This window comes from Nipponia nippon, unplaced genomic scaffold (genome assembly GCF_047370975.1).
Source record: "Nipponia nippon isolate SJK-2023a ecotype South Korea unplaced genomic scaffold, ASM4737097v1 scaffold_9, whole genome shotgun sequence".
NCBI lineage: Eukaryota > Metazoa > Chordata > Aves > Pelecaniformes > Threskiornithidae > Nipponia > Nipponia nippon.
Genome location: NW_028262413.1, coordinates 48109806 through 48122447, shown reverse-complemented (window position 1 = coordinate 48122447; position 12642 = coordinate 48109806). Strand labels below are relative to the sequence as shown.

At 45.3% G+C, this 12642-nt stretch overlaps 1 protein-coding gene across 9 annotated transcripts in view; it reads right to left on the bottom strand.

Moving 5' to 3' along the window:
* GLCE (glucuronic acid epimerase) overlaps window positions 1-12642 on the bottom strand; it is a 67259-nt gene that overhangs the window by 31827 nt on the left and 22790 nt on the right. The window contains exons 1-3 of one of the 9 annotated variants that reach the window (XM_087743554.1): window positions 5224-5516; window positions 3726-4029; window positions 2793-3035 (exon numbers count right to left, since the gene is read on the bottom strand). The exons of the other annotated variants lie outside the window; for them this stretch is intronic. The gene's annotated coding sequence lies outside the window, so the exon portion shown is untranslated. Of the gene's footprint in view, window positions 1-2792; window positions 3036-3725; window positions 4030-5223; window positions 5517-12642 lie in introns of those variants that run through there. 9 annotated transcript variants of the gene reach the window in all.

The window sequence follows — 12642 nt, the reverse complement described above, 5'->3', positions numbered from 1 at the left end:
ATTATTTAAATTAATAAGCTGCATGTTTTTACCTAAGTGAAATACCTTGATTAACACCATTTTTGTCCTTAAAAACAGCCTCCGCGGTATCTCTGTCACCAGCTTCTCCAGCCCTGCAGTCTCCATACAGGTCACATTTAATCATCGGTGCTGGCAACTATTACATTATCGTGTCAGCTCCTATTTGTTACTGACTTATTAAAAAAGAGAAGCATTTTATACTGATGACGGAGAGTGGCAAAATTTTAAATGATTATAAATCCCCATCCCTGCTCTGCTCTGGCCGCAGTTCCCTCGCACACGTGTGCTATGGAAGCGCGGGTACCTGCTCTCGCTGACTACAACTATTTGCCTTTCCCAAAAGATAACCATTTGAGCTCCAAAGTTATTTTTGTCCAAAAGTTACTTTAGCTGCTTATTGGAACGAGCGTGATACAGAACATTTAACAGCTACAATTACAGCTGTGACCCTCACACCACATCATATCCCCAAACACCCACGTACCAGCTCTGTTACGCAGAATAATTGTGAAAAAGTGCGAAGGTATAAAGAACACACGTGGTTTTGGCAGCGCTCTCTCTAATGGACTGATATACTCATTTATATCCTAAGACAACTTTACGGACGGAAAGGCTGCAGTACCTGCTAGCTGGTTAAATCATTAATAACCTTTATCTTAAAGGTGGGAAGGTATTTCACATTTAAGCCACAATCAAGGAATAGTCAAATTATAAGGAAAAGAAAGATAAGGCATTTAAACAGTAACACAGCAGACGCTTTCCAAGCAGCTGGATGATGTTCAGCCCGGGACTGAACGGAAGGCGCAGTGTCTGGCGTACGTGCCGCGGGGGACAGAGGGGACAGGAGCGCCCGGCTGAAGTCTCTGCCACCCCAGCCGCTCGGCTGTCTGGCAACTCCTTCCTCGGATCCGAGCTTTCTGCTGCAGGCCAGCACGTAAAGCCAAATTCCTTTAATGCAAGGACTGATCCAGTACAGCGGCAGTAATTTAAATTTTGATCACGCCACTGGAGAGAAGATAAGCCACATAACTCATGGTCTATTTAGCCCTAAAAAGTCAGAACGTATCTACTTTGGAAATCCCTTTCTGCAGCTCAACGTTACTCACGTACATCTTTAGGGTTGGTACGACTTAAAAAGCAGAGTTTTCCCCTCCTGCCTCCCTTTCCGTGGCATGGTGAACAGCTATCAAACCTGCACACCCGGAGTAAAGGTTGGAGGGGCTTTTAGAGAAAAAAAAACAAAAACACACTTGCTTTTCAAGCCACAGAAACAGGATTTCCAACTTAATTCTAGGCTGGATTTATGAATCGTACAAAAAAATAGTGTTTAAGGAGCACAGACCACAACAACACAGGACAAAGCATCTAGCCACGCGTCATGAGGTTATGTACCTTAACCTGTCCATGGCTTATAGTGACAGAACTGCAGTAATAGCATCAACTCTTTGCTTAACAAAGCAGCTTTAACAAACCGAAAAAGCCATGTCTTCTTTTACCCAGCCCGATATTATTGCCTGCTTCAGGACAAGGTCCGCACGTCGCACACGGCTACCCTGATCCAGCTGCGGGAACGCACCTGGGCCTCTTACTTACTGCTTACCTGTCTCTGTTGCAAACATACATTGGATGAACTAAAATGCAAAGCCTGAAGCTTGCTTTGCCTCAATTTTGAAAAGGGAAGGCAACATCAAAAAAATCCCTCTCTGCCGGACCGGCGGAGCTGCCGGGCTGCTGGCGCAGAGCATCATTTCTGCTGATTTCACAAGCCGGTGTGTTTTCCCTGGAAATTAATGGGAAGCGAACACACAACCTAGGATCAAAATGAGATTTTTCACTATCGCTTTACGTTTTACTGGCTTAACAGAAATGCTTGAAAGTTGTCTCATGCAGGTACGTACACATTAGCAACCACATTCTGCAACTGAATTCTTTCACCAAATGACGCGGCACCGTCGCCCAGGCGTGACACCGAGCCAGCTCGCGGTTGAGCTCTGTCCCCTTTGCTTTCCTAATGAATTGGGAAAGAATAGCTGTAAGTATCGAGCAGCCAAAGCAGCAGCAGCTTCCTTCATTCTGAAAAAATGCGTTTATCTGTTTTCTCTCAGCATATGCTCTGGGACACCTTTTACATGAACAGAGAAGGAAAATCTTTTACCCCGATGCCAACAGAGGCAGCGCAGCTCAGTGACCCCGACCTGTTGACTCTTCTTGCTGCCCAGAAAGCCTCAAGTTTGCTTAGTGCTTTTCATTTTTTCCCTACCAGGTTCCCTCTAGGGGTTTCCACTAAAAAAAATCCTGATTATTTAGAACATCATCGTTTTCTTCCTGCCATTAAGCAGCCCGATACGCAACGTGCATTTTAGTAGGAAAGACGGAGCGGTGTTTTCTTTCCCGACAGGGCTTCGGGGACAGGAACGGAGCGGACAGAGATGCAGGCACTTCTGCTGCCAACTCATTACAACCCCGACAAGAATTCTATGCAAAGTGTGCTCCAAATTACAACTCGGACAGCTGGCAAGCGTTTGGCGTGCCTGCTCGCATGAAGTCTTCAAATAAAAATAGAAGAACCCTTCTAGTCTGAACACTGCCACCATTTAAATGGCAGGGGCACGAGACTTTGGAGGGTACGCACACCTCACCCTAAAAATTACATGCAGTTCCTATAAGCAGATGAACTTTGAAGACGTGGTCCAACATCTTCACGAGAGCGTATTTATGTTTGGCAATCGCTAGCGAGCTTCACGTAATTTCCTCAGTTAATCATGACTTACCTTCCAGCAAGCGACGGACACACGACAGCGCTGAAAAGCCAGTCTCACAGCAGTAAATGCATTAACAGCTCCCTCATGCACCGCTTCCAAGTGTTCCCCTGAACGCTCACATCTCTGGGAAGCCCCAAACCCCATAGTTTTGGTTCACCGATGTTTCCAGTTTATTATTGGCATAAACCATTCACAACTCTACTCTTACATACTTCTGACGGTACGGCAGAGTTGCATTGGCTTTTTCTTTGGCTATGCAAAAAGCAGAGGTTAAGCAAGCAACACTGCTTAGAGCAGACAAATAAATAAAATCTGTTTGAAGTCAGAGGAACTGGCTAAAAATGCCTCCTTTTTCTAGCTTAGCAAACCCTGGCGCTCTGTCCAGATGGTTCCCCGGGAAGGAGTTACTGATGGTAGTTACCCAATTGCAGAATTAAAGGTTTCAGCAAAATTTTGCTGCTTCAACTCAATGTTTCTAAAAAGAATGACGTGGGTAACAATAAGCAATGTCACTTAACAACGTTATTAAAGGGACTTTGCCAGGAAGTTTTGAGGCTTTGATTATAATTGCTTTCATGGGTATTTTCTCACAGAGTTCACTTAGGAAAAAAAAACACTGAAAATACTTTTCCTCCGAGTATATCATTAGGAGTGACTGAGCCTCAATAGTGGTAAACACAAGCGAAGCAGCAACATACAGTTTTCCCTACATGCTGGTTTGAACACCAAATCGAGAGGGCAGAGACCTGGGCGAAGGCACCCCTGGGTTTTACAGCCTGGCTTAGGCACAGCCTGGCTTAGGCACAGCCTGGCTTAGGCACAGCCTGGCTGCGTAAACCGGTGCGGCCGGGCACCGGGAACGTCCGATGCCAAAATAAAGCCGTGCCTGTGCGCTAGCTGAACTATCGCTTTCGAAGGATCGGTACACGAAAATATACGCACCAGGGAACGGTGTCCGAGCTGTAGATGACGGGGAGCAGGGTCGAGGCAGAAGAGCAAACCCCTGGCAGCGGGGTCTCTGATCCACGAGACCTCTATTTCTGGGGAGAGGTGCTGTGTTTCCTTCTCCTAATCCTTCAAATCAAGCTCTGTCTGGCACTTCATTCTCCAAATAACAGTCTGTCCCAGCAGAGTTTATGTTTAGACTCTGGCATTAACCCTGGCAAATGTGTTTGGAAACCTTCTGTTTCTAGCTTTTTTCACATTCAGCACGCCAGAGATTCCTCGGAGGCAGCGGCGCCGGGTACTGGGGAGACCAAGATAACGTACAAATCCTGTTTTTATTGAAGTTCACCACAAAGGCCGAGCTAGCTTCTACATCAGGCACACCGGTAACTTTAATTCTGTTTTTTTTTTTTTTTAAATACAGCCCATGAATGCATATAGGCATGTAATAAGGCATAAGATAGAGATATCCTTTTATTTTACCTCTTTTTATCCTGCTTTTCAGCTCCTTAGAAGAGCTGATGAAAAAGGAGGGCAGAATAGAATTAGAAGTGATATAAAAACATGCTGAAAGCTACTTGATAGCAAACTGCTTTGGCCGTGAATTATTCTGTACAGCTATGACAGTGAATTATTTATTTTTACGTACGGGAGGTGATTACTATTAAACATCCAATAGACAAAAAAAAATTACTAGTGAAAGGAAAGGTCAGAACGACTGCTGAGAAGAGATAAAACGTTTTCAGAGAAGACTTCTCTCTTCGGGAAGAGAGGCAGGTCAGTAAAGTGCAAAGAACTCTTGCATGGGGAGAGATGGAACATTTTTGTCCATGGCTCCTGTGTTCTGCTGATTCCTGAGATTCCTTCGGTTCTTTGCTTCCAACAAAACTGGGATGCACACCTACAATTATTATAGACTTGTATGTCCAACCCAGAACCTAACACAGGCTTGGCAGGACTTGTAGCCTTAAAATTCTAGCAATCAAAATATAATTTGAAGTTGATCACTCAAGACAGCTTTTCTTTGTAAGAAACAGAATTGCAAAATCTTCAGCCGCCTTCTTCAGGGGAACCAGAGCTGCAGTGCAGGATCAGAGATCAAACGCTGGGACTGGGCTGGGGGATACCACGTCCCTGTCTATTCTCCAGCTCTATTCAGGAAGGCCACGTCGAAGTTTAAATAGTTTTGCCAGTTGGAGCAAACAACAGACTTCATTCTTAAAGACAGCAGGAAATACCAGACATTAAAATTCTACTGTAGTGCCAAATTCTTCGTTTTTCTGACCTTTTTACGCCTATCCCTGCTTGAAAAATAAATCCACATTTTACAGGCATTCTAGCCCAATATTTTTAGCGTCAGGATCTCAGTTCCTCTAGTATTTGTAGACAGGAGTATTTCATCCACAATTTAAACCTACGCTTTTAAAACCAAACACAAACAAGCCCAAGAAGCAACTCCATCCCACCAGGACCAAGTCCCAGTGGTGTGTGTTACCTGATCAAGAGCAGCACCACTGAGTTGCATCAAACTAGCTTAAGATGCAGCATTTCCAGAGGCCAGGCAGGGACGGACGCCGTGCACGAGCGGCTGCTCCGGCCGGTGGGTGCAGAAGGGCCCAGGGCATCTCCCCTCCTGGAGATCACCAGGTGCAGCAGCAAGTGGAAGGGCACAGAGCATCATCTGTAGGACTTCCCTGCTTCTGTTCCATGTTTTCTATTAACGGTGATTATTGCCTCCATCATCCAGTAAATCTGCAAAGCTAGGAAGGTATTGCAAGTACAGCGGGAAACAGGATGCTTAATAAACTAAGAAAGTGGTCTGGAAAAGAAAAATTCAACCAATGCAAGTTATTCAGACAGGACTAACCACTGAAGAATGAGAAGACAGAAGTTGTCCCACTAAACAGGATTGCTTTGGGGTTTGTTTTGTTTTGTTTTGAAGTACCTAGAGGTTATACTGCATTGCAAATTAATCTCCAGCAGGCTGTCATTAAAAAAAAAATAAAAAAAAAATCACAACAGGATGGGTATACACGTGGAAAGGGTTTACAAGTCGCAAGACCTGAAGTAACCCTTCTGCTCTGCTGGGCAGTTGTGCAGATGGAGCCGGGAGAGCGACCCGCATCGGGCACTGCTCCAGGAGGACAGAGGCGGGTCGGAGCCGCACCGGGCCAGACCCACGCCGCCCATTCGGGAAGCCGCGTTCCCCGGGCCCCGCTTCAAGGCCAGGTCTCCTCCATTCCACATCTCTATACACACACACACACTCTCTGCTCCAGCGCTTGGGTATCCAAACCAGTTGTTACAATCAGAGTTGTTTTGGTTTGGTTTTTATGGAATATTTATGTCATTTCCTGGAGCAGTTGACTTCATTTCACCCCAGTCTAATGGGACTTCGGCAAGTGTAAGTGGTTTGTCCTCAGGAGAGGCAGCCGTACAGAAGTGTGTCCAGGCCTCCCCTACAGAAACTCCTTTTTTCATATCATTCACTGGTAAAGAGGTAATAATTGTATTGAAATAAGAAAAAAAAAAAAATTCACTGTGCTTTACAGCATTTAGAAACAGCTAATGGAGGATAGATGTTACAATTATGGCCCTATTCAGTTCGTGTAACAGCTTAAAGTGGAAGCTTGTAAAGTTGCTTTTTGTACTGTGGCAAAAAAAGTCTGCGTACATTCTGGTGGCTACATCTTTGCAGTTTGTGTTTTCAAATTTAGGTTAACACAAGCTTAACCTAACAAAAGAGTCCTAACGATCAACTAAACTCTCAAACGCTCTTCCAAAGCAAGTTTCCCTTCTCTAGCTCAACCTCAAGACTCAGTCATTCAAACCTGAAAAAGAGCCCCAGCCTTTCAAGAAAAAGGAAGAAAAAAGTTTGACTTCATCTGGATAACCTGGAACATAAGGGATGTAAGTGAGCAAGCAGCTCCCAAAGTGTCAAATATGATCTGTCTGTCTCTGGACATCAAGCCTCTCCTGACTTGCCCTGCTGGCTCACGGATGCCACCTGCCTATCGCTCACTTTTGGGGGAGCGCACCACAGAGTCGGATTTTGCAGCCTCCTGCCTCCTTCTCGTGATTAGGAGAGGGAGCGCCCCGCTTCTGCCGGGCTGAGGAGGGTTTGGATTTTGCCCTCGGGGGGTCCTGGAGACCCTTGCACAGCGGGGACCGATGGTTTCCCCTCCGCGCAGAGCGCGATGCCCCGCGGCAGCGCTGACGGCCCTCCTGGGGGTTCCCGGGGCAGGCGGCCAGGCGCCATCCCACGCGCCGGACCTCCATCCCTCGGAGGGAGCTGGAGGGACAGCTGCGCCCGGTTGCTTCTCACAGGCAGAAAAACAGATGAAATCACTCCAAACTCCTTGGATTCACAATAGATTCAGAAGATGAGGCTTGCGTAATTTCCATTTGGATAGAAAAGGCTTTCGATAACGTTCGCGTGCAGGAGGCAGCTCTTTGCCTACATGCAGAATCCTCGGCTTGCTGTGAAAGATGAGCATCGTCCAAACGAAGTTTGCACGGTCCCTCCCATCGCACCCCGCTCTCGATGCAGTAACTGCAATGAGTGCTGGACTAGTTACGCCATAGCATAGTTCTTAAACCCCAGAAATCATAAACTTACACAAACATCCCGACTCTACACAACAGTTCTTCCTTATGAAACTCTGTTCTCCATTACCCTTTGCAACTACGGCTCCTCCCTGCTTCCACCTCAAGAACGAGGGGACTGAAGATCCCTTGACTGCAGTTTCTTATATTCAGGAAAGAAAAGAATTTATGAAGAGACAACGCTGAGCTCCAAATGCAGATTTACAGTCAACGTTAATCCAGAGGGAGTCTCTAACGATCTTTGGCTCCACTTCTCAAGAGAGACTTTAGTTGTTCTTCCCGTTGCAATACACTGAATTATAACAGGATACTCGCTGTTCCTTAATAAGTGGCACTCAGATTTCTTCAACCTCTAAACACTGAGCAACCCACAGAATAGAAAGTTGCAACCCGAACTTATTGCTGTTGACAACATAATCTTCCTGCTTTTCTCCTTGGGATCAGCCTCATGCAAAAAACCCCAGCGTCAACCATAGCTTCTAGCAATATCATTAAACAAAAGACACGGACAACAGATACCTCATGTGTTCCAAGGGAAATAACTGGCAGCGGAATAACCTCGATCCTAACAAGCACAGACTGATTTTGGTCTGCGGCTACACAATGGTTTCCATTTCCTCTACGGACTCTTAGTTTGATTGGATTAACTTTAGCTGCAGGCCCTCCGGCAATACTCCCAGTTGGATTTCCGCATTAAAAAAATGTGGCGTGGGGCTTTTGGAGCTGCTGTTCGGCTGGGATTGCGGGGTTTAATGCCTTCAGTGCTCGGAGGACAGGCTAAACGTCACGCAGCCATCGAGTCAAGACTCTCGTGCTCAGGGATGCTGCGGTGCCCGTACACAACGATGTCATCTCCAAACTATTTCAGCATACGACAGCTGCTGTCAATAAGTTCGTCTAACTCACTCTTCTCCCTAAATGCTGCCGAACATCCCAGATTCGCTGAGCTCACGACCTGGCTGTCAGACACACTTGCACATAACGCTTTTAGCTTACGTTTGCGCCCATGCAAACCCTCGCACCTATCATCACCCAGCACCACAGGATCGGTAACCTGGCACTGAATCTCCTCTGCGTTTTAAAATACTAAATACTTTTAAAAAGTGAGTACCCAGGGGGGAAGTTACTGCCTCCTTCAGCCAAAAATACCGTTTCACTGGCAGCAGGATCGTGCTCAGTGATGCTCTACCCTTTTTCCCAGGCAAGCAGGCAGTTTGTTTTAAGAAAGGCCGTATCGCAGAACAAACCCTCAAGGAAATCAGCACGCATTTTTTAATCTTTGACTCTTCAGCTCCATTTATTGTGGACTTTTTATTGGCTTGCAACTTGCCATGCAAGTTAATCAAAACGCTGTGGGATTCTGGTGGAGACACGGTTAAGGGAGCAGACCAACGTTACCACCGCAGACTGCAGATGTGCACAACTTCAGCTAAGCATCTTTGAATTTTTTTTTCTTCTACGGTCTTTCTGCAACTTACTTTACACAAATTAACCTACAGGAGTTTTGCTACAGACTTCCCGAAGAACACAAGTTCACTTCTGGATTGCAAATGTTTACCACCTGCCCGTACGACAGTCGCTGCCCGAAGCCTGCAAGCAATTCCCCCGTCCCAGCGGGGAATCGTGGTGCCAGCGGCTGGATCCACATAACTGGTATTCCTGCTGAAACCCGGGCCGGCACTGACCCAGAGCTGCTGCAAAGCCCTCCCAGCTCCCGGTCAGTAGGGCAGAAGAGTTAAATTAGACCTTGATACTTACACCACATACTTGGAGTAGCCCCATTTAAACCAGCAAAGATGCATTCAATATCCGCAGAAGACAGGGACATTTGCACAGAAGCTGCCCAATGTAAATCTTCAGGATCCCAAGATTTACCTACTACTTATAGAATTCCATTTATGAAAAAACAGCCATTAACATGAAACAAGCAGGATGAAGGCAGTTCTCTTATGCAGTTGTTTTCCTGCAAAAAGAGGCCACAATTCCCTCCGTCTCCCCCGGCGCTTCAGGTAAAAGGGAATGATTTGCGATAGATGTGTGGTCTTTGATCGCTACTCTGAGACTCAATCTAATGGACCGTAAACTACCAAGCTCTCCCATGTCAATAAATAATGTATGAATATGTATTCATACAAACACACACGTATAATGCATTGGGACAGCAAGTCAGAACCGGCAGGAAAATATTCTCTTCTTTTCCAAAATAGGCTACATCGTCACCACTTTATGCACCCGTTCCTGTTGCTAAAAGAAACTCAGTTTTGTGGTTTACCTGTTTTTTCCAACGCAAGTTCTGCTCTGCAGAAGGAGGGGTCGATTTTCCTATTTTAAACAAACTGCTGCGAAACATCAACAAGCCCAGTGCCTCCTCTCCCCCGCCAAGGTAGGCAGCGTCGCTACCGCAAGCTTAATAGCAAGGAAGGTTGCAAAGGAAGAAGGAACAAACAGGAAGGATGCAATCACATTAGCTATTTTGGGGAGACGCAAAGCAAACCTCACGAAGCTTTAAGAACAGCCTAAAATTTAAGTAAGTCCGATATAATTCCGAATTCCTTCATTACGAAGTATCTCCAAAACAATCAGCATATGCAAAAATTTCATTTGCAAGCAAAAAAAAAAACCCACGCCAACCCAAAACCCTTTCACAATCATCCTGAAGATAAACCCCATTTCAAGGACGCTCCTGCGCTTGACTCCCCATCAGCACCCTTGACCTTCCAAGGGTGACTTGTAACCAAGGTGTCTATGACTAAACTCATGCTTTCCCCCCGCCCCCCAAACCACACGTTTTCCAGTGGTAAAAAGTGTTAAGACACCGGGGCAGAAACTGAAAACCCACGCCGAGGATATTCTCCGCAGCAAAGACACAAGTTACAGACACTTAAACTGAACGGAAAATCCTGACGCAGGCGGGTTCCCGAGCCGCCCAGGTGCGCAGCGAGCACCGACCTCCTCTCCTCTCCACACCAGCTATTCTAAACCATGAAACACGCAGCTCGCTGACGGGGGAAGCAGGGAAGAAGAAGAAATGAGTCCATTAAATATTACCTCCTGATCTGAAATACTTCTAGTTAGATTTCCTAGAAGACCTTTTATTGTTAAAGCAAGAAAGAGCACATTTTGCAGCAGCAGTTCCTAAAGCGTTCATCCAAATACAAACTGCACTATTTTTACTTATTGTTACATCATTATAAATATCTGGGCTTGCTGCACAGATTTCAGAAAAAGATAGTATTTCCAGTTTTAAACTGGCAGTAGAATATTTTAATATCTCGGTTCAACCCTCTGATGATAGTGTTTTATGTTAACTCCTGCTGATTCACAGCAAAAAACTAGCACTATTCGCTACATCCCAGAACAACAAAAATTACGGATGCTCGGGTCACTAGAAGATACTCTCGAGACCAGAAGTCTCGAACTATTCTGCAAATAGTTAGAGAGGTTAAATTTTAAGTGTTTTAAGATTTGAATAGCTTTGCCTCTTTGGAGGAAGAGCTGTTACCAAAATGAAAATACCTTTACCAAAAATATAAGAAAACAGAAACTGTTTAACCTCAGGCTAAATATATTCAGAATGAAGCCTCCAGCACTCAACAAGCTTAAGGAAATCTCCACTTGATGAAAATTCACTCAACAGGTTCCCTCCTAGAGACTTGATGAACGTCCTCATAGCTCAGACACTCAGCTGAGTTCCACAAGTGGGAAATTCAGACCAGAGTATTCGGAAGCAGCACGAGCTGACCACAAAACCTTACTCTCCGCTGAATGCGGAGAGGAAAACCTCAGTACTGGAGAAGACTGACCGCAGTGAAAGTCAGCGCGCACGGCACCAGTTTGTCCTGGTTCCCTGCTCGCCAACTTGCAAGATGATGAACACAAGAAACGCAGAGTTGGAAGAAGAAGAACAACCACGAAGGGAGGAGAGCTTTATCGATCTATCTATATACAAACATAGCCACTGCTTTATAGACAAGCTATGTCTATCCTACAACGAGGTCATTAATCTAATGAAAATACGTCAAGAAAAATGTGTTGAGCCTGACAATGATGCCATACCTCATCATTAATCTTGACCATATAACATCGCTACAGGCAAAAGAGCTATTAAGATGAAGACACTTAAATCACTCTACAGATGGAGCTCATCACGCCACTGTAAAAACGGTTTATTAGCAATACACTTCAAATCATTATCTGAAATTTTAGTATCTATTTAATATTTGTTGTGGCTTTATTGTTGCATCTTCGTTATTTTAAAACGTTTGCGCTATTAATGATAGGTCTGCCACCGACAAATGTAGCGCCGCAAGCATAATTCACTCACAAGTGGGTGCTTTGTGGGGAGTTTTTCGTTTGAGCAACTGGCAACGGCATTGCCAAAAAATTCTGCAAACATGCAAAGATCCAGTTAGCAATTAAGCACTAACAATAGTTTCGCTGATTATACTGTTTATGCTGAACACATTCAGCGATATGCATTGCAGCAAGAGACTGCATATACAGACAGGATAAAGTGATTCATAGCATTTCTGCGCTAGCAGCTTTACTGCAAATTTAAATAAAAAGAATTTTCAAAGTAAACGTTTTAAGCAGAAATGTAAGCATTTCGTATTCTATGCGTATATAAGCATTTCTGTTTCACCCATTATAAGCATTTCTATTCTACGCCTTATAAGCATTGACTAATAATGCAAATAGAGCGTTTCTGACTTCTTTCCTAGCATCGCTGATAATTTTCAGGAAAGGCGGTGCCTGGAAGATACCAAGTAAAGGCACGAAAAGCTAAAACTACCGGTTACTTCTGCCCTTTGCATCGCTGACAGCACCAGCGGGTGGGTTCCTGATATTTCAGAGGAGAAAACATCACCGCAGCCTTCCCACCGCTCTGGACAGCCAGAGGCAGACAGGGCTGTGGGCTGTCGTGCCATCGCTCCGCCACGGAAAACACATGGATTGCTATAAAATTTGTGAACCGCAACCATCCAGACGCGTAAGCAGACTACCTCCATTAACGTACGTTACTGCAGACCAACGGGTTGGATCCAAAAGCGTTCCCGTTTTAGCTGGAGCTGGCACCGCGTTAGAGGAAACGCGCTTGTAAGGCTTAACGTTGTTAGATGGATGCGAAGACAAAGTGTTTGCTTGTGAGCAAGCTGTACAAAATGCCATTAGCAAAGCTGCCAGAGAGAATGCTAATGCCGCATTCATCCCAAAGAAATCGTCGGTGGCTGTATCTTCCTCTTCGAGGGGTTGCTGGTTCTCGAGAGTCACTTGCAGAAGACAGGGGAAACCCAATTACGGAAAATAG